The sequence below is a fragment of the Puma concolor genome, chromosome C1, assembly GCF_028749965.1.
Source record: "Puma concolor isolate L17-30 chromosome C1, mPumCon1.1.hap2, whole genome shotgun sequence".
NCBI lineage: Eukaryota > Metazoa > Chordata > Mammalia > Carnivora > Felidae > Puma > Puma concolor.
This window is the reverse complement of record NC_141674.1, coordinates 86,474,583-86,502,060: the sequence shown is the minus strand read 5'-3', so window position 1 is coordinate 86,502,060 and position 27,478 is coordinate 86,474,583. Positions and strand designations below refer to the sequence as shown.

Genomic DNA, 27,478 nt, shown 5'->3' with positions numbered 1-27,478 from the left:
TCATAGTTTTTCTATAAAAGGTGAATGACAGAATTTTGATGCCCCAGGAACATTTCCCAGAGACACCCAATAAGGGTTATTTTAGGAACCATGATATTACTGACCAAAGTAAGATATTTAATTACTCAACATGTTTACAATATATAGAAAATCCATACCTCTATTATCAGTAATTGACAGAAAAAAAGGGAGAAATGGCTTTGAAGTCTAAGTGATATGAAAACAGCATAAAGTAGTCTCTTAAGAAATCAAGGGGCCTGCCATATATATATATATATATACACACACACACACACATATATACACATGTACATATATATACATGTATATACACATATATATACATGTATACACACACACACACACACACACACACACACACACACTCATTAGTGCCCAACACCCATTTCTTTCCTTGAAGAAATCATGATTTCTTCAAATATAAAAATTCTACACATTTTTTCATGCTCTAAGCCATGCATAGGGAAATTAGCACAGAATAGAATCTCAGAGTCATCATAAAACAAAAAACTCCTTTTTATGCTGTGTTTTTTAAACTTTTATGTGCTCCTACTTTACTAAAAGAATCATCTTTTTTTGAAAATTAATTACAATTCCTCTTCTCTTTTCTTCCTGTTAAAATCCTCAAAGAGCACTTGGGGAGATCCTGACTACCCCTCATGAACAGGGATCAGTCAGTACTGAATCACTGGAACTCCATTAAATTGTACAAAATAACTCAGAAATTATAAGCCTAGAATAGAGCTATGGGTGCTCAGCCCTTAGTGACAGACTGATTACTGCCTTCACGTTTATGGAATACAGTCACAGCCTATTCCTACAAATACCCAACAATTTAAATAATTAAGCCTATGAGCTTTTTTGTGAAAGTTTGTCCCATAAGGCCTTTTCATAAGCATCAGCAAATCTGTTAAAAATCTATGGTTCTGCTTCTTGTTCTGTTGTTATAGCAACCATCATACCTAGGCATATACAAAAAAAAAAATGACCACCACCTAACCAATAACATCAGATTGTCATGAAAATTTCTGAATTAAATACAAATCAATTTCTAACTGCTGAAGCATAAAATTAAGATAAAATCATACTTTTCCATTTCTTTTAACAAATAGGATAATGGTGATGGTGGTGGTGTTGGTGGTAGGTTACGGGATTGAAAGGGGGTAATTGGAAGAGAGACAAAAACATTAGACATTTATGAAAATGAGTTTAATCGTACAAAAGTTAAAATTCAGTGTTAACTGACACTGTCCAAATATTGAAATACTGCCCATTGTAAAGTGGCCAGCCTATATGCAAGTATAAAATACCAGATCCATGTTTTACCCATCTAATAAAAAAGCTAACCTCTTACATTCATCTTTTGGTTTGAAAGAGATGTTTATAAAATATCCCTTGTGGTTGTTCTGATGAGTTGTTGCACCAGAGTTAGGAGAATCTTAACATAGAGCCCTACGGTTCTATAGCAAAATCATGCCATCAACAGGGGAAATTGTACATCATTCAGAAAACAGCTCCAAGCATGTTACCAGACACACTAAAGACAGAGGATCTGACCATGGAGCAACAAGTAACCAGGTAGCCAGAGCTGCTTGTCACAAGTTGAATTTTGTCAAAACCACCAAGTCAAAATATCAAGTGGACCCAGCAACAATTCACTGTAAGATAGAAATAGACCATCTGGAAGCAGCCATGAGAATGGGTCAGGGGCACAACTAAGTACATGACTAAGTGTCCCACAGCCTTATATCACTAAACACTGTTGTGTGGGCCTTAACCTTACATCTATAGCCACAGTAGGTGGAGGGATAAGATATTCCCTTTATGGATATGTTGGCTCAACATGTGGGTATGAGCTAAAAAAGGACTATGGAAGCCCTAGGTCTCATTAAGGTTGCTATTCAGCAACCAGGGGAAACCCTCCCACTGGGCATAGCTTTGTGAAGTGCATACTTTTCTTTGTGTAGAAGTGGCCCCAAATAAGAGTACACATAGACTCATGGATAATGGTGAATTGCTCTGCTGCATATTTAACGGCCTGGAAAAAGAAATATTTGAAAATCAGGAATAAGGAAGTCTGGAGGAGAAGCATGTGGATATCCTAAGGAAGTGAGTATGAAATCTGAAGATCTTTTTATCACATATTAGCATCTAACAGAGATTACCTGTTACAGAAGAGGCACTAAATGACCAAGGAGATTGAATGATTCAGTCAGTTGGCATCATCCAGCCTGTCAACAGCCACTCCTAGGCTACCGCAATGGACATGTGAATGGAGTAGACATGACAGTGATGAAGGCTTATGTGCAGGGCTTAGGTGGCTCCCATTCAGTAGCTGATCTAGGTAGTATTGCTGTCAAATGTCCAACTTTCCAGCAACTGTGCCACATATTCAGCCCCATCCCTTGAAGAGACCAGTCAGACACTTGGAATCAACTTGGAAGCAAGGATCAGTTGAAAGATCATAAAGTCTCCCTTAGGAACTCATCACAGGACCAAACTATGACACTGGGTTTATACTTAGAAGTTTTGATTTCCACTTGATAGTCAGATGTTAGAGACATTTATTTTAATCTTCCCTATTAAAAATTAATATTTAGCCTGATAGTCTTCACCAAATAAAATGTTGCTGAGTCTCTCTCACTAAAATGGAAACTGTCCAAATTGAAATCAGTCATCAATCAATTCCCAGCATGATTAACCCATTTTGGTTAGATCTGGGTATTAATGAGACCAAAGTTGGAAGTCATTAACCTTTTTTAAAATTTTATTTTAAGAAGGCATATTTTATTCTTAGATTATCTGTGCAGCAGAACTATCTGATACAGGCCATCCATCTGCAGCTTGCCATTCAGTCAAATTGATACAGTAGATAGAACACTTTTGTACTTCCTTCTTCTAAGCCCTTGGTTATGGAACTTCTTAGTGTTATTCTTTGGTGATCCCTATTTCTGATGTGAACTCAGACTAGATCAGTGGCTACTACTCTTAAGTTTAGCTTGTATAATATCATTATACTATGATAGAACCATGCCTTAGATGTATAGAGCACTGAAAAGATTTGGTTGAATAAATTAAGATGAATGAATAATTTTATAAAACAGGAGTCTTTATTTAATAGGAGCCTCAGGAAATATTTTTAAATCATCTACATCCCCTATCTTCCACACTGAATCAATTATTCTTGTACCTCTTGAATATGTCCATCTGGTGCTTGCTTCGGCAGCACATATACTAAAAATTGATTATGTCCATCTATACTCCATCCATTTCTCTCCAGTTCTGCAGCTACTACCCTGATCTATATCACTATCATCTATTGCTCATGATACTGCTAATTACTCTTATGTCCCCTCCGATGTATCCTCTGCAGGGCTGGTAAATGATATTAAAGTGAATATGTGATCATCTCATACCCCTGTTTAAAACACTTTAATGGTTGCTGATTGCTATTAGGATAAGGACCTAAATACTCACAAAACCTTTGAGATCCTCCAGACATCTGCCTACCACTCTGGCAATTGTGTTTCTAGAGTTCTATTAGGAGCAGTGATGTGGAAAGTGAGGCCAAGAGACTTTTTTAGAAGATGTGATAAAAGAGCAAACATATTGCCTTTCCTATTTATGTGGGGCTGACAGCACCCTTAGGATGACACTGCTTTCCAGCCTCACTTCCTTCCATTTCTCCTTGTTCTGTGTTCTATCTTTGCTAGCTTTCTTTTAATTCTTTGAATGTCTCAATCTTCTTTCATCTGGGGGCCTTTTTATTTGTTGCTTTTTCTACCTAGAGCATTATCATTGCTCTAAACGCTATAATCTTTCAGTTCTCAGTTTAAATGTCAATTTTTCAGGAAAAGCTTCCTTGGACTAGGGAGGTTTACCCACCACCACCCCCATCATAAGGTCCATTTTTCAAACATGGAGCCTAATCCCTCCCATTGGACTATAGCTTTGGGGAGGCAGGGGCAATGTTTGTCTTGTTCACTGCAGTATTCCTAGTGCCCAGCTCAGGACCTGATTCACTCCACTCATGATTTAATATGTAAACATTAAACAACACGCTACTGCACAAACAATAGGTCAAATAAGAAATCAACTGGCAAATCAAAATATGTCTCAAAGCAAAAGAAAAAGAAAACAATATTCTAAAACCTATGGAATGAAGCAAAAGCAGATGTTAGTGTGAAATTTATGCTATAAATGTTTGTATTAAGAAAAAAGTTCAAATCAACAACTTAAAATTACACCATAAAGAACTAGAAAAAGAAGACACTTAGCTGAAATTTAGTAGAGAAAGGAAATAACAAAAATCAGAAATAAATAAAATAGATACCAGAATAAACAATAGCACAACACTGAGTGTAATGACCAGTTTTTCAAAAAAAAAGTAAACAAATTGGCAATGCTTTAACTACATTAACTAAGAAAAAAAGAGAACAGTCAAAAACCAAAATGAGAAATGGAAGAGAAAATAATACAATAGATAGCCACAGAAATACAGTGTGATGACAGATTACTATAAATACATGCTGACAAGTCAGATAGCTTAGAAAAAAACCCATATAATTCCTAAAAACACAAAGTTGCCACGATTGAATCATGAATCTTGAATCCAAGAAATATGAAATCTTCTTTGACCACTGACAAAAATGAGAGTTGAATTAGGAATAAAAAATCTTCCAGGACAGAAAAGCCCAAGACCACATGGTTTCTTTGGTGAATTCTACCAAACATTTAAAAAAATAATTAATGACAATCTTTATCAAAATCTTACAAATAATGGAATAGAAGGAACACATTCAAAATCATCCATGAAGCTAGTACTACCCTAATACCAAAACAGGAGAAAAACAACACAAGAACAAAAAATCTAGTTTGTTTGATATAAGTATGGCTACTCCAAATTTCTTTTGACATCCATTTGAATGATAAATGTTTCTTCCTCCCCTCACTTTCAGTCTGCAGGTGTCTTTAGGTCTAAAATGAGTCTCTTGTAGGCAGAATATAAACTGGTCTTGGTTTTTGTTTTTGTTGTTGTTGTTTATCCATTCTGACACCCTATGTCTTTTGATTGGAATGCTTAGTCCATTTACATTCAAAATGATTATTGATAGATATGTATTTATTGCCATTTTATTACCTATTTTGTTGTCATTTGGAGTTTTTCTTTGAACCTTTCTTGGCTTTGTCACTTTTGGTCTCTCTTTTGCACTCAAAGAGTCCCCTTTAATATTTCTTTCAGGGCTGGTTTTGTGGTCATGAACTCCCTTAGTTTTTGTTTGTCTGGGAAACTCTTTATTTCTCCTTCTATTCTGAATGGCAGCCTTGCTGGATAGAGTATTCTTGGCTGCAGATTTTTCCCATTCAGCACTTTGAATATATCATGCCACTCCTTTCTGGCTTGCCAAGTTTCTGTTGAGAAATATCCAACTAGCCTTATGGGTATTCCCTTGTAAGTTAGAGTTCTTTTGTCTTTCTGCTTTTAAGATTCTTCCTTTATCACTATATTTTGCAAAGTTAATTACAATATATCTTAGGGTTGGCCTGCTTTTGTTGATTTTGATGGGAATTCTCTATACCTCCAGGATCTGGATGTTTGTTTCCTTCTCCAGATTAGGGACGTTCTCTGCTATTATTCCTTGAAATAAATTTTCTGCCCTCTTTTCTCTTTCTTCTTCTTCAGGGATTCCTATAATATGAATATTATTATGTTTGATGGAGTAACTGAATTCCCTAAATCTATTCTTATGTTGCATAATTCTTCTTTTTTTTCTTTTGTTCAGCTTTATTATTTTGTCTTCTAGATCACTAATTCATTCCTCTGCTTCTTTCAGCCTGCTCTCCATTGCATCAAGCCTTTTTCCTATCTCATTTGTTGTTTTCTTCATCTCTGATTGATTCTTTTCTAACTCTTATTTCTGCGGTAAGGGTCTCACTGTTAGCTTCTATTCCTTTCTCAAGCCCAGTGAGTATCCTTATGAGTATTCCTTTAAATTCTCCATCAAGCATGTTTTTTATATCTGTTTTGCTTTGATCTCTGGCTGTGGCCTTATCTAGTTCTTTCATTCGGGATAAATTTCTCCATCTTAGCATTTTGTCTAAGTCTCTGTGCCTTCTGTATATTAGAAAAGCCAGTTATGTCTCCTGCTCCTGAGAGTAATGGCCTTATGAAGAAGAGGGCATGTTGTGCCCAGGGCCTGGTGCTTCAGGAAGAGTCTCTGGTATGTGCTGCCTGTGCTCTGCTGTTGTGTTTTGGCTACTCTACCCTTCAGGCCAGTCATCTGCAGAGAGAGGCTCTCTGTGCCTGCTGTGAGTAGTGTTTGGTCCCTGGCCTGAATGTGGTGAGTTTTAACTAGGTGTGCTCTTGTCTGCTTGTGAAAGGAGACCTGACACCAACTCCACCAGAATTGAGGCCCTGAAGAACTCTCTGGTTGGGAGAAGTGGTGTTGACAGGGGTTTATGCCAGTCTTCTGGGGGAAGGGCCTGCAACATGGGGACTGAGTGTGGGTGTAGGGGTGCTAGGACTTGATGTAAACAAGGTAGGCAGCCAGTGATGGCACTGAGATGCTTCCTTCAGGTGGCTCTGTGTTTATTCTAAGGTGCAGAGGAGGGAAAAGATGAAAGTGGAGTAGGAGGACCCTGGGCTTATCTCATCCCACGAATACGACTAGATAACTATCAGATCATCCTAAATACCCCAGAAATTGGCCTGAAGAACACACTCCACAACTGGGGGGAGAGAAGAGGCCCCATAGAAGAAGGTAGGAAGCGCAGACACGGTTTGGGGGAGAAACGGATCACAGAACGTGGGTGCTGCGGGGGGTCAGGGGGAGCCATGGTCACAGAGAAGGGCAAATGAGAGAGGAGCACACAGGAGAACACATAAGGAGAACATTTCTCCAAAGCCATTGGGTAGGAAAATGAGAGGGGCTGAATCTTATGAGTTCTTGCAATCAAAGCCCGCAGGCTTGGCTGGGATAGAGACTGAAGGGCACTGTGCTGCTCCTGGAGAGAAAGCAGGCAAACCACGCTGGGGCAGACAGGATGGAAACAGTGACCTGAGGAATGCCTGTGGCACACTGTGGGGAGATTATTCACTAGTCTTGGAAAGCATCCCTGGAAGGCAACATTCATGGAGATGCCTCTCCCGTAATAGTGGAGGTGGCTGGTGCCATTTCCCTTCCCCACCCCTCACCATAAACACTGAGCCAGTGGCAGGAGGCAACACAATGACAACACTGGCTGCCAGAATGCTTGTAGGAAGCTCCACCTGACTGTGCTCTGGTGGGACTGCCCTTCTCAGTCAAGCTTGATTCAGTCCCAGTGTGGTGCCCCCCATGACCCCAGAAGACCAGTTCAGGCCCCTGCTCACACCACTGGAGTGTTAAAGGGCAGCAGGCTTGGCTGGGATAGAGCCCAGAGGACATTGTGCTGCTCTTGGAAAGAAGGCAGGCAGATAACCCAGGCGTAGAACTGTGTTGAAACAGCAATCTGAAAAATGCCTTGGCCACACAGGGCAGAGATTATTTGCTTCTAGGAGCTCTGCCCTGAGAGGCAGTGTTCTGGCTGGCACCATTTCCCACCCATGCTTGTTGAATGAATGAATTGCATTGCAGTTGGAAGAGACTTTATCGATCTTGAAATTGTGTCACAGGATGGTTGCTTGTATTGCTCATGGCCTTGTAGCTAATTAATAGCAATATCAGAACTGGAATACTATAAAGAACACTGATTCTGGGCACAGAATCTTTCCAACCACTTCCTCATCAATGGATGAGACCAAAGTTTTTACTTCAGGGTCTCAAACAATTTCTCAAAGTTTCATCCTTACTTTCACTTCCTGCTGGTCTTAATGTTGTTGATTGTTTTCTGCTGGTCTGAGGCTAGTTCTGTCTCCCTCCTTTTCAGAATGACTCTTCATTTGGATTTTCCGGTTGGTTCTAGAATCTAGATGTGGCCTCCATATGTCCTTTCAGTGTCTTTTATTATACATTCTGTAACTCTTCAAATAGTCTGTATCACCCCTCACACCTATGCCTAGCTCCAGGTCCTTACAAAGTACCCCAGGTTCTGCTTCATGTTCTAAATTGTATATTGATGGCTTAGTCTTGCTTACTGAATCCAGGTTACATGGGATTTCATTTGAGCAACCCTATACTACTTTATAGGCTTATTGTAGTATTAAAGTCCCTGCCATCCTACATCCCTCAACTCAGTATTTTTACCTCTACAGAGTAACATTGAATATATACAGAGGGATTTCTTCCTGTGTGCTCAGGTTTACATGTATTAATTCATTTAATCCCCCCATAGCTATAGGAAATAGGTTCCATTAAGGTAGCTTGTCTGAAGTCACACAGTGCTTAGTGATGGAGTCGGGGTTTAAATCCACAAGCTTTGCCTCGAGTCTGTATTCTCAGCCACTACCCTGTACTGCCTCTAAGTGGAAATGGCTGTTCCACATGCACTAGTAGAAACTGAGAAAACAGATAAAAAATGACATCCTCATTGGCAGACAGAAAAGAAGCAGATAAAACAGATAAAAAAGCAGATAAAAGAAAGGATAAGGATAGTGGTAAGAATTCAGGTGCAATTCAGTCAATGCTAAACAGATATACTCTTTTAAGCTAAAATGTGTATCTTTTTTATATTAAATATAATTTATTGTCAAATTGGTTTCCATACAACACCCAGTGCTCATCCCAACAGGTGGCCTCCTCAATGCCCATCACCCACTTTCCCCCTCTTCCCCTCTCCACCCCGCCATCAACCCTCAGTTCGTTCTCTGTATTTAAGAGTCTCTTATGGTTTGCCTCCTTCTCTCTCTAACTTTTTTTACCCCTTCCCCTCCCCCATGGTCTTATGTTAAGTTTCTCAGGATCCACATATGAGTGAAAACATATAGTATCTGTCTTTCTCTGCCTGACTTATTTCACTTAGCATAACACTCTCCAGCTCCATCCACCTTGCTACAAATGGCCAGATTTCATTCTTTCTCATTGCCAAGTAGTATTCCATTGTATATATAAGCCACATCTTCTTTATCCATTCTTCAGTTGATGGACATTTAGGCTCTTTCCATACTTTGGCTATTGTTAAAAGTGCTGCTATAAACATTGGGGTACAAGTGCCCCTATGCATCAGCACTCCTGTATCCCTTGGGTAAATTCCTAGCACTGCTGCTGCTGGGTCATAGGGTAGATCTATTTTCAATTTTTTGAGGAATCTCCACACTGTTTTCCAGAGTGGCTGCACCAGTTTGCATTCCCAGCAACAGTGCAAGAGGGTTCCCGTTTCTCCACATCCTCACCAGCATCGGTAGTTTCCTGATTTGTTAATTTTAGCCACTCTGACTGTGTGAGGTGGTATCTTAGTGTGGCTTTGATTTGTTAAAATGTGTATCTTGTGAAGTGGCTTATGTTCAAATGTGTCCTATTAATTTGTTAGGTACCACCTCTGTCCTACATGTAAGGATGGGCACATACTGTGGCTGAGGAAGTTGAGGTAATAGTGGTCCTTCAGACATGACAAAGACATGCTTCATGAGAGCTACTGGCATCAAATGGTAGAAAACATTTGTGTTTCAGAAGAAAAGAGCGAAAAGGAAGGAGGGAGGAGAATAGAACAAGAGAACAGAAATAAGAAAGTGAGTGCTGAGCAGAGAGAGATAAGGAAAGACAGGAATGAAGAACAAAGTATGAGATGAGAGAGCATTTGTGGAATAGGAGTCAATGCTTGCTCAAAGGAACTTGCTAATATTTTTTATTAATTTAGAATGTGGATGAGAGGATTGATGGGTTTTGTCTTTATTAATATTTCTATCGCTGTTTCTAAACACACTACTTCCTAGAAATAGTAATGACACATTTATGTCATCATTGTCACCCTCAGTCTGTCTCCTTTAAGTCTATTGGTTAAAGTAAGTATTTATGAGCTGTGCTTGAGGATTAGCACCCTTTCTCCTAACACCCCTGCAAGCTTCCTTCTGTTCTATGTTTATGTTGTCCCAACCTAAGGCCTCTTGGGTATCTAGGCCTTTGATACTCTGTGATTGGATAATGGGTAGGGCTGGATCGAATGATCTCATCACCACTTCTGGAAAACCCAATACTTATCCCATTATAGATTTTATTTTTGCTTACTAAGGCAGGATGTGCTTAAAAAACATGAACACTTATTCATGATTTTGAGCATAAGCTATGAAATGGTTAGACTTTCAGTTAGCCCAGTTTGAATAGCGTAATACCAGACAGGGGTGGGATTCTGATTCTAAGAGGGAGAATGGAATGTGGCATCCAATAAGAGGCAAGAGAAGAAAGCAAAGCTCATAATTGGAGAGTTGGTCCTTGTGGCATATATAAATTGGGAGCTGTGATGTCTTCTCCAAATCCCTTCTGGTAACATAGATGTCATGTGCGATATAGGTCGTGTACTCCACAGGTGAATATTGTAATCCTGTTAAAGCATGTTGAGACCTGTGAGTAATGACAAAAATCTCAAGGATTATTGTCTTTTTCCTCTACTCAGGAGGGCTCAATTTCTGCATCTCTTCTATAGAAATGTATGTTATGAAGAAGTAGTAACATGAAATTAGATGAAACCAAGTATCAAAATATAAAACCAAGCACAGATCATAAGTTTCTTCCTTTAAATTATATTGTTCATTTATGAATGAACAAATTATATTGTTTAAATTATATATTTAAGTTATATTGTTTATTTATGAATGGCCAAAACATATAAACTCTGATACTACATTTCTTTGAAATCAACCCGGCAGCCTCAAAATTTGTCTGATAATTTCTCCTTGGATTCTAAATGTCCTTCATAATGAACTCCATATTTAAAATCTATTTGGTCTATTTGCTGGTTTATTTTGTATTGACCTGATTTAGTTAGTAGGTCATTATTTTTTTCTTTTTTAACTGGTTTTCAACATGTTGCAAAGCAGAATATCCCCCAATGAAATCTGCTACAAATGTAGTTTTTACTTCTGTTTTATACAGAGGCAGGTTTTTACCAAAAGCATTCAATTCGTCATTTAAAAAATGGATTTAGGGGGCGCCTGGGCGGCTCAGTCAGTTAAGCGTCCGACTTCGGCTCAGGTCATGATCTAGCGGTCCGTGAGTTCGAGCCCCGCGTCGGGCTCTGTGCTGACAGCTCAGAGCCTGGAGCCTGTTTCGGATTCTGTGTCTCCCTCTCTCTCTGACCCTCCCCCATTCATGCTGCCTCTCCCTGTCTCAAAAATAAATAAACATTAAAAAAAAATTTTTTTAACAAATAAATAAAAATAAAAAATAAAAAATGGATTTAGTAAATACCAGTGATTGACATTCTTGTCAATACCAGTCAAGATAGTCTTGGCTTGGCTTATTCATATGTTCAGAAATAGCCTACTCCTATTTTTAATACATATTTGTAAGGTCTTATGAGTTATTTTCTCTGACAATTATATGTGACTTCAATCTTACATAAAAGGGTCACAATTTCTTACTTTTCTATTAAGTTTCTTATTTGTTCTTTCTTATTTTCTATTTTTCTTTTTAATTTTCCATCACTGTAACAATGGTAATTGTTTTCTTGGGCATATTTCCTTCCTTCTATCTCTTTTCCTTGACTTTAAATTCCTGTGTGGTCTATTTTTATGTGTTTTCTCCTGTTCATTTGAACTTTACAGACCTTGAACTTGGTTATATTTACCTCTCATATATATACTTTCAATATAGAAAATGATACTAGTTTCTAAGGATTGCATATGTTGGCATCCTTGTGTTCAGGCCTGCTACAAGTATGAGATTATTTTAAACAGAAATAAATTGACTATCACAAGTAATATAATTCTCACCAGTAACTATTTGGTCTTTATAATACTCAGGGGCTAATGTGATTGCTTAGGAAAAAAATTCAAATTTAACTTAATATAAATGTAAATAATATGTTTAGATAAAAATACAGCCATACAAATCACTTCACAAACAGTATTCTGTACTAGTTCCTACATGAGGCTCTGTGTCACACAATTGTAGTGTGAAGTACCAACAAATACTGAAACTTCATAGAAATTCTGGCTCCGATGAGCTTCCCTTGCATCTCCAGCAATTCAGTGGTTATTTGAATCTTCATTAGTTGAAAGGTGGGAAATGGTACAAGATCTTGTTGAGGCATAACTTCAGGAGTTGAGCCCAAGGTCTGTGCACCTGTCCTGCTATGGTAGTCAAGTACCTAAGCATGACCTAGCTTCAAAATCAGGTTCATTTCATAGTGCTGTTGACTTGACTAGCATGTCTTCTAAATTTCAGAACTTCTGCCTCTGTGCCCCAAATACCCTGTCATTCTCAAAGTGTGCGTGTGTGCGTGTGTGTGTGTGTGTGTGTGTGTGTGTGTGTGTGTTAATGTTGATTACCCTGCTAGTTCTGACCTTCTTAACAATCCTTTCCTTCAGTCCTTCCCCTGGGCAACTGGTCTTCTGAACATTCTTATAACTGTACATCCTCAACTTGCCTGATTCTTTGAAACCTTAAAAATATGACACTCTGTTTCTGAAAAAAAATGGCTCCAGCCTGATACTTTATGAATCATATAGTGTAAGTCATTTGGAAGGGAGAGATAAAACTGTGTTTTGCTAGATATTCCCCTCCCTCTGTGTCCATCCTTGTCCATATCCACCCCCACAGCCCTACCATGACTGGCTTTGCATCTCTTCTCCTCTGGTCTCCCTGGGGCCAGAGCTAGTTGGTCAGTTTGAGGTAAAAGAGCTGAAGTTTCATATTTCTGCACTGAGCAGTTATTAGCTTTAGGCTGCTGGGCACTTCCTGTTCTCAGGGAAGCTGGACAAGGGTTCCCAGGAGCCTAAGGGTAGTTCTCTGAAGACGTTCACATGCCAGCCTTTAGAAGTAAAGCATGCAGAAATGGGAGATGGATACCCAGAATTCATAAAAGGAATCTGAGGGCATCTGGGTGAAGTAATGCAGTGACTGGTATACTAAGTGTCCTGGTAGGTAGTGTCTGATATGTCCCTAGGTGTTATCATTTGCATGAAAGCAGATACACTCCCCGAGGACTAGAAGAAAAAAGAAACTGTCATTTCCTTATGCATTTGAACCTGTTCATTCTTTGAAGAGACATTTATGTGGCCTGGTTTGTGTGGTTTTTTTTAAAGTTTATTACTCATTTTGAGAGAGAGAAACCATGAGTCGGGGAGGGGCAGAGAGAGAGAGAGGAGAGAGAGAGAATCTCAAGCAGGCTCCACACTGCTCGCACAGAGCCTGATGTGGGGTTTGAATTCATGAACTGTAAGATCATGACCTGAGCTGAAGTCAGATGCTCAACCAACTGAGCCACCCAGGCACCCCAACCTAATTGGTGGTATTTATAAAATTTGTTTTTTCATTGAAATTTCCACTTATAAATTTGCAGATATGTACTAATTCAGAATTTTTAAATTATTTATTCATAAAATAAGACAATATTTACTGAAAAAAACAAAACTCTAAGTTGCAGAAAAACCAAAGTAATGTATGTAATTGTCTGATGGGATGGTTGCTTATCATTGCCTCTCACTGTTGACCAATTTGGCATCAGTGTAACAAATTCACAGATTCAATTCTTGATTGCCTGTGTATGCATCCACTCTTTGAATTCTTCTTCAAACCAGTGTAAGACATGTAACATCCTACTGGTTCCCTCACAAACTAATTCAGGTGAATAAATAACGTCTTACTGGTTCCCTCACAAACTAATTCAGGTGAATAAAATCTTTGAATTTTTAAATTTTTAAATTATTTCTTCTATAAGTTCATTAATAAAACAAAGTATAATAGAACAAGTTCTCAAATGACCTGTATGTATGATTAAAAGTGCAAATTTACTCTAAACCTAAAAAGAAAACAAATGGCAGGCAAATGTTTGGACCATAGAAATTTGGTGTGACTAAGATACTTTAAAAAAAAAATCACACAACTGTAACAGCTGAACCATATTTGACTAATTATTTGGTCTCTGTTATTGGAACAAAACATGCTAACATAAAACACAGTGTGGGGTCAGAATACAAATTACAAATAACCATAAAATAAGAGGAATGTTTTAAAGTTATGTGGCTGTATCAAGGCAGATTTTTTTTTTAAAAAAAGGAAAAGTTAGTACTAAAAGTACTCCTGAGTATCTGATACTTCAAAAACCAGGTTACGTATAATTTAGCTGCACATTTTAGTGTATTCTGTCTGTCTATGCCATCACATATTCTTCTCTCTCTTCCAACACATCCTTGCTTTACCCTCATCAAATCATGTGCGATGTAGGTATAAAAAAATAAATGGTAGTGTGTAAGTGCTGTGTGGTTTTTTAAAAATTAACAAACACCACAATGAAAACACTGAACTTCTTTTCCCTTCTCAAAGGACAAAGGATTTGTGAGTCACTCACTCACAAATATTACAGTTTGACAAAAATACCACACACACGAACACTCAAAAGTTGATACCAGATTTAATCACTTTATTAAATCATTAAAACAATAAAAATAATGAAGACATTATAATTCTTTTATTTTTTATTTTTTTAAATATTTTTAAAACTTTTTTGTCATAATGCTTTTTTATTATTTTTTTTTAATTTTTTTAAACATTTATTTATTTTTGAGACAGAGAGAGACAGAGCATGAACGGGGGAGGGTCAGAGAGAGAGGGAGACACAGAATCTGAAACGGGCTCCAGGCTCTGAGCTGTCAGCACAGAGCCAGACGCGGGGCTCGAACTCACAGACCGCGAGATCATGACCTGAGCTGAAGTCGGCCGCTTAACCGACTGAGCCACCCAGGTGCCCCTCATAATGCTTTTAAAGCAGTCAAGGTCTGAGGCACTCTGAGAAAGATGTTTGTGTACAAGTGTGTCAGTGGTGTCAAATTATCTTACAAGAAAGTCACCAGATAATCAGTGATCAAGGACAATGTCACTCTCATGACATTGACTTTGGTCTGGTATACCTGCACTGGTGCACTCCCATTTGGACTGGACTACCAAAGGGAACATCGATATTGGGCAGATGAGGTGAGCCATCCTCCTCCTTAGGACCACACTAAGGATGTTCGTCAGCTCTTTTGACAAATTGCTGTTTCAGCAGAATTTGACAAAACTCTCTAGAGGCTGCAGCTAATAGTCATCCCAATAGCAAATGTTCTGTGTCTAGCCTGGAATGAGAGAGGAATGGGGAAATACAAAGCAGCTTAGTTTCTTTACAAAGCTGAGCTGCAAGCACCAAAATCCCAAGTTCAGCATCCCCCCATTTTCCACTCTAAACACAGTCTTCCTCTCCCTAGTGAAATACCAGCTTTCCTCTGTGGTACTGCTCATCGTCTCATTTCCAATACCAGTACATGTTCTCCTTGTTTTACTCTTCTGTTGTTTGGTAGTTCTAAGAGGATCTTCTTCAAGAATCTTGGTGTTCATAGGTTTAATATTTAGGAATATGAAAAGTGGTGGAAAGGATTGATAAGAAGGTGTTGGTGACAATGGAAATATTTTAAGGAATCACAGATGTTTTCATTAAGGCATCATATTTGGTCAATGCATAGCAGACAGTATTTTACTTCCAGGTTTGTTACCCGAAGAATTGTCCTTCAGGGATGTATTGGCAGTTCTCTGTAATATGTCACCATTAATGGAGCATTAGAGGAGCATGGCTAAATAGTTACTGCTCTGCTCATCTCAGGTGGCTCTCACCTCTCTCTTTCGTACATTCAAAGTCTTTCAGAAGTCTGTTTACTTTCAGAAACAACAGGTGTTGGTGAGGATACAGAGAAAGAGGAACCCTCTTACACTGCTGGTGGGAATGCAAACTGGTACAGCCACTCTAGAGAACAGTATGAAGGTTCCTCAAGAAACTAAAAATGGAACTACCCTATGATCCAGCAATTGCGCTATTAGGTATTTACCCAAAGGATACAAATATACAGATTCAAAAGGGTACATCCACCCCAATGTTTATAGCAGCATTATCAACAACAGTCAAACTATGGGGAGAGCTCAAACGTCCTTGGATTGATGAGTGGATAAGGAAGATGTGGTATATATACAATGGAATATTATTCAGCCATCAAAAAAATGAAATCTTGCCATTTGCAATGATGTGGATGGAGCTAGAATGTATTATGCTAAGCAAAATAAGTCAATCACAGAAAGGCAAATATATGATTTCATGTGGAATTTAAGAAACAAAACATATGGGGGTGCCTGGGTAGCTCAGTCAGTTAAATGTCCAACTTCAGCTCAAGTCATGATCTCAGGGTTCATGAGTTTGAGCCCCACATTGGGCTCTGTGCTGACAGTGTGAAGCCTGGAACCTGCTTTAGATTCTGTGTCTCCCTCTCTGCCCCTTCCTTGCTCATGCTCTCTCTGTCTTTAAAAAATAAACATTTAAGAAAGGAAGGAAGGAAGGAAGGAAGGAAGAAAGAAAGAAAGAAAGAAAGAAAGAAAGAAGAAAGAAAGAAGAAAGAAAGAAAGAAAGAAGAAAGAAAGAAAGAAAGAAAGAAAGAAAGAAAGAAAGAAAGAAAGAAATTGAACATGTGGGAAAGGGATACAGAGAAGAGAGGGAAACGAACCATAAGAGACTCTTAATGATAGAGAATGAACTATGGGTTGACAGAGGGAGGTAGGTGGGAGATGGGCTAGATGGGTGATGGATACTAAGGAGGCACCTGTTGATGAACACTGGGTGTTGTATGTAAGTGGTGAATCACTGGATTCTATTCCTGAAACCAATATTGCGCTGTATGTTAACTAAAATTTAAATTAAAAAAAAGGAAAAAAAATCTGTTTACTTAATCAATATAAGGAACATATAGAATCATGCAAAGTAGTTTTAGAAACATATTCTCTTAAGTGGCCAAACTTAGTTGTTCATTATTCCAAGGAAATTAATCCTATTTCAGGTTCAACAATAGTGGTAGTCACTAGTGCTATTTGCCAAATATTCCTGTGTCTACCCCATTTTGGGCACGTGGTAGGCTTACACTTTTTATTAGTAGGAAGGAAATCTTTTTTATTAGTCTTATGCTCTTTTATTAGTAGGAAGGAAATCATGTGACCAGTTTTGCCCAGTGAATAAGTGAAATGATATGTGTCATTTCCAGGTTAGAACACTTAGTTTTCACAGGGAGACCCTCAGATCTTTCTCTTTTCCTGTGCATGATGATTGGTAATTTTAGGATAAAAATAGTGGCTGTTCCATCACCATGAGTCTCTGAGTGACTAGGATGAATGACTAGGGACTAGGTGAATCCCTCTACCCTGACCCCACTGCCTCCAAATGGACATGAGACACGAACAAGGAATAAATCTTTGCTGTTTTAAGCCACTGAGCTTTTGGGGCTGATTGTTAATCCAGGTCATTCTAACCTGCCTTTATTGATGTCTATGTTCATGAAGAAGTAAAGTTATAAATTACTAGTTGGATGTAATAGGAGAAGGAAAATACCTTGAGTTGGAGGACATGTCTGACCACAGAGATTGTTAGACATCGCTCTTCACAATCTTCACTTGGCTCAGACTGGCATTAAGATTCCTTTAACAGTGGCATACTTCCGCATGCTTTTCAGATAGCTTCCCAGTAGGGCTCTGTGCAAGAGATAACATGGTAATGCCTAAAAATAGTGTGGTTAAAATATGTTGATGTCTTGAGGTGAACTCTCTGTAGTTCTGAATTTAATTCAACTCCACACTCAGCACAATGGTGGAGACAAACATATAAGATACATCTTTAGGGGTGCCTCGGTGGCTCAGTCAGTTAAGCGTCCAATTTCCGCTCAGGTCATGAACTCACAGTTCTTGGGTTCGACCCCATGTTGGGCTCTGTGCTGACAGCTCAGAGTCTGGAGCCTGCTTCGGATTCTGTGTCTCCCTCTCTCTCTGCCCCTCCCTCACTCACGCTCTGTCTCTCTCTCTCTCTCTCTCTCAAAAATAAATAAGCATTAAAAAAAAGATATATATTTAAACTCAGGAATTCAAGCTTATAGGTAAAAAAAAAATCCACTTATTTTTTAAGTATATTGTGCTTGGATTTAAACACTTTTCTCAATGAATTCTTAAAACTTTATGGGACAGGTATTGTGATCTCCCCGAGCTGGTGATATTGACAGTTTATTGTGTTTATGTGCAAAGCATTATGCTAGGTGCTTTACATATGTTGACTTATTCATTTACCACAGCAAGTCCACAAAGAGGAAGCTAAGTCTCAGAGGGTTTAAGAAGAATTTCCAAAGACACACACTAGTAAGTGATGGATATGGATTCATATCAAGGTCTTATTTCAAAGTCTGTAAGTGCTCAGCATTGTAGCAGGTGCTATGAAGGGGTTAGCACTAGGAATCTAGCATCTGTTGGCAAGATAACTAACATTTTTTGTATGAAACCAAGAAAACCTCCAGCAAAGCTAAATACAGTAGCCAGTAAGTTCTTTTTGTCAGAAACTATTCCTGTGAGATTTTCCCCATTGTCCTTCTGTTCCAACCATAGCATCTATTCGGTGGTACGGGTAGTCACTAAATTTATTTCACAAGCAATTATTACACATTAACCAAGAATCAGGCATCTTCATCCCTCCTTCTGTGCACTAGATCCAAGCTGCTCTTTTAATTCAGCATTTTTAAATCTTTCTCTCTCATTTATTCAACTTACCCCTGAGACTGAGGATGTAATCATCTGAGAATATTTTTTGGTAGTACAGGTAGTACATTCACCTCATCTTGACTTGCAGGTGGTTTTTCTCCTCACTTAATTGGACCCCTCCAATGTAAGCAGGCAAATGGAGAAACTCAGACCCTATGCGACTGGATTTAGGATAGAGACTCAACAAATGCTAGAGCTGTAAAGGCAGAAGAATGCATGCCCGACATGGGCAAACTCTTCTTTTGTTTACATTCAGTACCTCAGGCTGGCTTTCCCATAGTGTGTTTCCTAAATAGATCTCTTCCTGGAATCACACTGCTCTGGAACTACCCATAGTCCCTCCCTCTCAGGTGTGGTGGGTTCTCTGTCCTCATTGCCATTGGCTCAGCCATAAGCCATGGTCTCCATGCCATCAGTATCTCTTTACTCTGGTGCATTTTCTGAATTGTGTAGTCTTAATTTGCATCATAAAACATACATCTGCTTATATTTCTTTTACCCTTAGAAGTATTTGTTGGCGGGGCACCTCAGTGGTTCAGTCAGTTAAGTGTCTGACTCTTGATTTCGACTTAGGTCTTGATCTCACAGTGCATGGGTTCAAGCCCCATGTCCAGTTCTGTCCTGATGGGGCAGAACCTGCTTGGAATTCACTCTCCCTCTTTCCTGCCTCTCCCTGTCTCATGCTCTCTCTCAAAATAAATAAGTAAACATTTAAAGAAGTATTTGTTGGCGTTCTGCTACTCACAGGGAGGAAATAAGCAAGCCTAACACAGAAGTTGCTTATCAATCCAGTCCCCACTTTCTTCCTGATCATCCTTTCCTGACACTCCATTCCAGACCTCTTTCCTGCCCCCATTCCTGCTCCAACCAACCACCTGGCAAGTCAGTCACAGACCCCCTCTCTTCCCAGAGTACCTCATGGTTGTTGGGGTCTACCTGATTTGGAACCTGGCTGAAATGACTTTTCTATCTAGAAAACTTGTACTTATTCTTCAAACCCAATTCAAATATCAGCTCTTCAGAAAGCCCCAGGCAAAGTTCATCAGCCTCTGTATGGGACCAGCAAAGCACTTTGCTCCCACTTACAGCAGCAGCTTCACTGTGTTATAACTTAGCTGTTTATAGGTCTCTTTTTCTTCTACATTGGGAGCAGAGCTAAAATATCTTATGCATTGTTCCTGTGACTTGCACAGTGGTTGGCGCATGGCTAATGCTCCAAGATGTTTGTTTGCTGAATAAAAGGAGAGAGTTTTTCTCCCCTTCACACAGAAATTGCTGGTCCAAAATGATAACTCAATCATGAGACACAGATGCAGCAGTCCCATCACAATAACTTGTGCCTTTGATAACTGAATTTTCGCAAGTGTTCCACTGAAACAAACCAGGCCGTTCTCCAGTAGGGTTTTGACACAAATACCTAGGTAAGCAGCACTGCTATTTTGAGCCTCTTGTCATCCCCCACTTGTCTCCAGAGCGATGTAGCAAGAGCTCTGTGCTGGCACTGATGATTTAGGAGTTTAAGCTCTGTGAGCTACCACTGCTGTTTGCCTTTCTGTCCCCCCGGCTGCCCTTGGAGCAGGCCTCCCAACTATAAGAAGTGTCCTGATTCAGAACAAATCAAGACAGATGGCACAGTCCTTGTGCTGGATTTTGATAGATAAGGTTCATAGCTTTGCATTAACAGGACACTTTTCTCCATCGGTGCATGAATATTCATTAAGATCAAGGCGCGTGCGCGCGCGCGCGCACACACACACACACACACACACACACACACACACACACACAGAGTCTCTGCTCAGGAAGAGAAATATATGGCAAGAGTAAGAAAACCACACACATCTGCAGTCATTTACTTTGGACACATTCCTAGAAAATTTTGCTTCCATTTATTATCCTCTTCCCTTCCATAAAGGCCCAACTAAAAATCTATCTGGTCCCGAGAGCTGCTTCCACTGCTCAGCCACAGTTGCAGTATGAGGTAGACTCTGAGCCGCTCTTTCCAGGGGTTCAGTCCTTACCATTGTCAATATTTCCCCCAGTGATTGCCAATGATGATAATAGGACGCTGCCAAAATTCATTTATCAGTCATCTGTGAGTTTTCCCCCTTGTAGACAAATCTGTTTATATGCTCATATTCCAGTAACAGAGAACATATGGATTGACTCATTCAGCTGTAGCAGTTCAGAATCAACAGTTTGCCTAAACTTAGCTAATTAAACCTTAAAATTACATAGCTGATTATATTCTCTGCACACACAGCCAGAATATTTGGGAACAAAGTATTATCCCAAGCCTAACAGCTATTATGGTTTATTTCTTGTTTATAGCTCTTCATTCCTACACACACAGTCTTAGATAGCAAGCATGATTCTGAGGTTATCTACTCGGTTCAGCATTAAGAATGTGCCCCCCCGCCCACTGTGCTGACTTATCAGCATTTTAATGTTATAACACACATGTGCATGTTACCACCATTCGAGTTCCCTGCTAACTGAAATTAGGAGAAGATGAGATTTTACATTTTTACGAGTTCAGGTGTATATATTTGCAAATTATATTTGTATATTATATTATGCACATAATGAAAAAGATGAAAGGCATGTTGGTGTCTTTTTTTGTCTAATAAAAATTCATATTGGGGCGCCTGGGTGGCGCAGTCGGTTAAGCGTCCGACTTCAGCCAGGTCACGATCTCACGGTCCGTGAGTTCGAGCCCCGCGTCAGGCTCTGGGCTGATGGCTCGGAGCCTGGAGCCTGTTTCTGATTCTGTGTCTCCCTCTCTCTCTGCCCCTCCCCCGTTCATGCTCTGTCTCTCTCTGTCCCAAAAATAAATAAACGTTGAAAAAAAAATTAAAAAAAAAATTCATATTAGACCTTACTATATAGTTTGGATTATCAAAGCTGCATTCCTGAAGCAACTTTTATATTAAAAGTAAAATAGTAGCAGACTGGGTGTAAGAAGACCTACATTATAGGTCCAGGGAAATTCGGTTGTGAGATTTGGGAAACTTTACCTTTCTAAAATTCTATTTTTATAGCTTTAAAAATGAGAGGATTGAACTCAAAATGATATTTAACAACCTGTCCATCTTTTTCTTCCTCTTTTTTTCTTCTTCTTCTCCTTCTCCTTCTCCTTCATTTTGCCATTGAACTTGGTGAGAGTTGGCAAAACCTTATGTATGTGCATGTAACTGGAGGAACAGAATTCCTCCCCAGTCATTAGTGGGGCGTTGCATGTACAGGGCTCCTAAATACATATTCTCTCCCTTCAACTCACAGAGTGTGATTATGCTTAGAAATGTTATTTGGCCCAAAGTGGCAAAATTTGCTAACTGCAGTTTCTGCCTGGTCTTTGATAGGTAGATGGATTTGAAATAGGAGTTCACTTCTCTTTCAGATTTATCCCTGGACAGACCTTAGAAACCAGATGATGACCAAAATGATGAGCAAGTAGATACAGCCAACACCTTTGCTCATGCTGTAAGGGGTATTGCTTTTGTAGGCAGGAGTCTGCTAAGATTCTGTTGCATGTAGGGGAAATGTTTCCTTTTTAATCTTTGAAACTAGGTTGCCCTGTTTCCGAGAATAAATATATGTCTTTAGGAAGTGTTTTTGTCCACATGTGTATTTGATTCATTGACTTAGACTGGATGACCAGTATGGCTTTATTCTTTGCTGGATCTCACATTGTGGGGAGATTTCAAAGGGGTTCACACTCTCAGAGTCAAAATCACTCTGAGCTATCTTGTTAACGCTCCACCAATGGGTTAAGCTACAATGAATAAGTCAATCTTCAGAAATTGCATTGTGGGGGAATTTTATATCCCAAAAGCTGTCTCATGGGGAAAGGAGATGAGTTCTGGAACAACTGATTTCTGTCTCTGAATCTCCATACAGCTGTAGTGGCAGACAACCTGACCTTAGTCATTTCTGTGTGTCTTCCTTCCAAAGCCCATAATCTCAGATTTGTGAAATGCTATCATGCCCACAGAGTGTGTGGGGAGAGGAACCTATGTGGTGTCTGGTTCTTTGTCCACTGAAGTGATTGCTGAGAACCCACCATCCTTTACTGTGTGGTCCCTTCAGATCTCTCCTGATTCCATGCCTTGGTTCTGGAAAATAAAATATTTTGATTGATTGTCACTGCCCCATTTTCCTCGGTGGGACTTGTCACCCATCATCCACCCCATCCTCTCCCACCACTGCACTCCTTCCTGTAACTTTGCTTTATTCCTTTCATATATTCATCATTATATTAAATTATGAAATATAAAGGATCACTTCATATACTTATCTCTACTCAAAACTATCTTGTTAATATGTGTTTGTCTATTGCTATCATCTACTAGAATACAAATTCCATAAGAACAGGAAACATTTCTATTTTGTTAATTGTTTTCATCTTCCGCACCAAAAAACTGACTGGCACATATGTGCTTACTTGTTGAATGCATGATGGATGGTCCATCATAACAGTCTCTGCCTATGGATACAAATTATCTTTTCTTAAGGTGTCTCTCTCCAGGGCACCTAGTATATCTCCTTTAAGGATTTAAACAATGAGTCAAGCAAAGCTGATGGGGGCAAGATATAAGTGAGTGACATAAGTGAGTGAAGATTTCCAGATCAAGAAAAGGATAGCGAGGGAGCTCTGGAAAAATGGGAAGCTTGAACCTACATAAGATTACAGCCTCTACAAGACTCCAGGTAATTGGGGCCCCATGAAAACAGCAGCCTGGTATGGCTAGATCTTCCAATTTTCTAGAGAAGTTAGAAATTCAGATTTCTATGTAAGTCATGTCTAATTAGTAAATGCTGCCTCAGGTTTAAAAAAAAATCCTGTAGGAACCCAATAAAGCATATCTGTAGACCAAATTTAATTCTGGCGTCTCCAGTTTGAGATTTGGTTTAGGCAGTAGGAAAGAAACTCCCAATGAAAAGCCTCCTCTGGGGCAAAGAATAGAATCAGTTATCAGATTGAACAAAGGGAAGGAAAAGGGGAAATAAAGGCAAAATAAGAGTCAGATTGGGATCTCAATATTATCCCACCACAGGGTTTTTTTGAGCGATAGTGTGAACTTTTGGTTACATTAAGGTGCTAAGATTGCTTTTAAAGGGAGGAACAAGAAGGCAGAGTTTTATTTTGGTTTTATGGATAAAATGAGAAAAATTGGTGTCTAGAGGAAGAGAGGATAGAGGGAAATAGAGGGACTCCTTCCTTATAAAACCCATCATGCTATCTTTAGGGTAAAAGGAACACCATGTGAGGAGGAGCAGGAATCCATTAGAGACAATCCCTCAAAGCTCTCAAAGCACAGAAAGACAAGAAGGTAGGAAATGGGTTGACTTGGATGTGTCTGCACACATAGACTAGAGTAGCCTGTGAGGAAAAACCAGTCAAATCACGAAATCGTTAAAGAACAGACTTGCTCGGTACCTTTAGGCACAAACTGTACCTCTCTGGTATATCAGACACGTTCTACTTTGCGTGTTATTGAGCAGAACAAAACTAGTCATTTGCTAGGGCTGACAGTTCCCACAGGATGATCAGGCCTTTTCCTTAAAACCAGAAGTTTTCATAATTCTAAATAATCATTGGATCTTTCAGACGATGAATGGAAGAAATTAGCTCTGTCTATGGGACTGGTTCCTGAAATTGCTTTCTAGTTAATAGATGACTAAAAGTGCTTCCTTTTGATGCTGAAAAACACCTCTGTAGCCAAACCTACAATCCAGTACTAATCAATGAGATTTGATTTTAAGGATTGTTCAATAATGTAAACACTGGCAGTAGAATTTGAATATGGAGAAGGGAATTTATAAAAAAGAGTGAGGACAGTGTTGATGGGGACTTGGTGGGTAAGGACTAAAATAAAAATAAAGCTTGGAGGGGGCGCCTGGGTGGCTCAGTTGGTTGAGTATCCAATTCGGCTCAGGTCATGATCTCACGGCTCGTGAGTTCGAGCCCCACGTCATGCTCTGTGCTGACAGCTCAGAGCCTGGAACCTGCTTCATATTCTGGGTCTTCCTCTCTCTCTCTGCCCCTCTCCTGCTCATGCTGTCTCTCTCTGTCTCTCAAAAATAAATAAACATTAAAAAAAAATTTTTTTTAAATAAAGCATGGAGAGAAAATCAGAAAGAGAAGAATGACTTTGGGATAGAGGGTTCAGGAGAAGAAGAAAAAGAAAATTCCAAATTTAAAAGCCAAAACAAAGAAAGATGGAAGGAAAACTGTGGGAAAGGAAAGAGAAGCAGGATAGGAAGGCTTGTAACAGTAGCAGGAAAATATTTGACCCCGGATCTGGGAAGTCTCATAAATTTTGCAATGAGACATATGGTCAGAGAAACTGGAGGTCACCCTGCAGAGCGTATAGTTGGCACAGAGCTGTTTTTCTTATGTTCTAATGCTGACTTCTGAGTTTGGCTGCCTCCTTTACTTTGGTTTCTGCTCTACATAGCAAACAGGTTGAGTTGGTAGGAGGCTAAGAAGCAATCACCAGTAGACTTGAGTGCCCTAATTCCAATTTTCTAAGTGCAGCCTGGGCAAAGGAGAGGATGTGTGCCAAAGAGGATCTCCTATTTGTATGACAAAGGACTCTCTGAGTTGCCATCAAAACAGTACCTTTCATTGGAGACCACAGGCTCCTCACAGGACTCCGGGGGGGGGGGGGGGGGGGGGGGGGCCGTAGAGTCACTGGAGCACAACCAAAACCCATTAATTATAATCACAAATGTCCATTTCTTAGTATCTTTCTCATTTTATCCTGCTTTGCTAAAGAGCTTTTAAATACATTGCTTGACAGACCCCAGATGGTATTTTACTGCAATTTTTACTCTGCATAGGGCAGAGAGCAGTCCACATAAACATAAATACACACTAGTAATCTGATCAGTGGACAGGGAAAGTTTAAATGCAATGCATGAAATTGCAAATAAAAATAAAAATATCACCTAAAAAACTTCTAAAAATAAAAAACGAGTGTAAAAAGTAGACAACAGGCTGGGGGGAATATATTATTTAATTTTCTATATACTTCTGAATTGCCAAAGCAATAATTGCTTATGGCAAAACACACATAGGGATGCCTGGGTGGCTCAGTTAGGCATCTGACTTTGGCTCAGGTCATGATCTCACAGTTCGTGAGTTCAAGCCCCACGTGGAGCTCTGTGCTGACAGCTCAGATCCTGAAGCCTGCTTGGGATTCTGTGTCTCCCTCTCTCTCTGCCCCTCCCCCACCCACACTCTGTCTCTGACTCTCTCCCAAAAATAAACAAACATTAAAAAAAGTAAACACACACACACATATACAAGCAGTACAGAGATAACCATGGAAAAGTGAAAGTGACTTTTCCTCCCCAACTACAACCTACTTCTCACTTTGTTAACAGTTCTGTGCATACTCTATGCACATTTGAACATGTATGCCCCAAGTATCTCCACCAGCCCTGCACTGCTCTCCCAACACTAAAGGATGACTTCTCAACCAGCATAAGTAGGGGAAGAGGAGATATTCATTAATGAAGGTTTTCCTAGAGAAACATCTAGTCAGCAGAACATCTTAATGCCTGTGCTTCTCTTTGGATCACCCTCTGAAGCCCTTAGATAACCTTCAACAGGATGCTACTTGCTGTTTTCCATGAACCACGAAAGGACTAGTGTGGAGTCAGCTGCATTTCCCTTTGCTGCCCCCTCTCCTTGTCCTCCACAGCAGCCCCCCAGGGGGTATAAATTTTACTGAAGCAGTGAGGTTAAAGGAAAGCAGAATGCTGTGTGCTAAATATGGCTCATCTCAGGTTTAGAGAAAACAAAACCCAAGGAGTTGAAAGCCTCAGAGGGATTCTATCCATGGGCAAGACTCAGTCTCCCTTAGCATCATGTTTTAGATCTCTTGAAACACCTTCTAACTTCCATCATGGCTTTTTTTTTTTTTTTTTTAGGAAAATAAATTGTTATCATAATGATGGTTTTATAATTGCGTCATTGCAGGAGGCCGTAGCATAGGACAATCAGTGACAGCAGTTGATACGCAAAGTCCTACACAACAAGCCAGGTGGAATGAGAACAGGTGGGCTCTCTGAATTTAACCCCCTTCAAAATTTCCCTTACCAATAGGGCTCAGACACCTGTTTATTCTCATGAATGCATACTAACTATCTATGTGGGAGAAGCAGAAATATAGTCTTAATTGCCTCCAAATTTGTGAGGTGTGTATTTCTCTTTGGAGTTAGTATTTCACATTATTTTGCAGAATAGAGGTAATTGCTTTTGTTTCAGTCTTAAGCCCCCTCATTTTCAAGCCTTTCGTATTGGGCTCCTTTGTATCTATGTGGGAAAAGAAAGAGCTTCCTTGAAAAGCAATGGCCTATTTAATGGCTATACCCTTAGCTAACTGACAGTGTGATGGGATGAGTCCACTCATCTAGTGTTAGTAGAATTACAATTTAGTAATGCTTATCTGAAAAACAGTTTGGCAATATGTGTCGAGACACTTTCTTCTAGTACCTCTAATTTATTAATCTCTTCTAAATAAATAGGAACTATTGATAAAAAAATTTTATGCATAAAAAATTTAGTGCAGCATTCATTAAAATATCTATAATTTAGAAACACCCTAAGTGTCAAGCATGAGGGGAAAATATAAGTATATTATGGTGCACACGTACCATGGGATATTATGTAATGTTTAAAAATGTTCACACAAAATGGGTGAAGGGGTGTGGGAGACATATAGACTTCCAGTTATGGAATGAATAAGTCATGGGAATAAAAGTCACAGCGTAAGCAATGTAGT

General features: G+C 39.4%; 1 long non-coding RNA gene across 1 annotated transcript in view; it reads left to right on the top strand.

The window, feature by feature from the left end:
- The window catches only part of LOC147578201 (uncharacterized), a 66,389-nt gene extending 39,691 nt beyond the window's left edge, over nt 1-26,698 (top strand). Inside the window, exon 3 of the long non-coding RNA XR_015254922.1 lies at nt 26,674-26,698. This is a non-coding gene — a long non-coding RNA (uncharacterized LOC147578201). The remainder of the gene's footprint in view (nt 1-26,673) is intronic.
- The last annotated feature ends 780 nt before the right edge of the window (nt 26,699-27,478 follow it).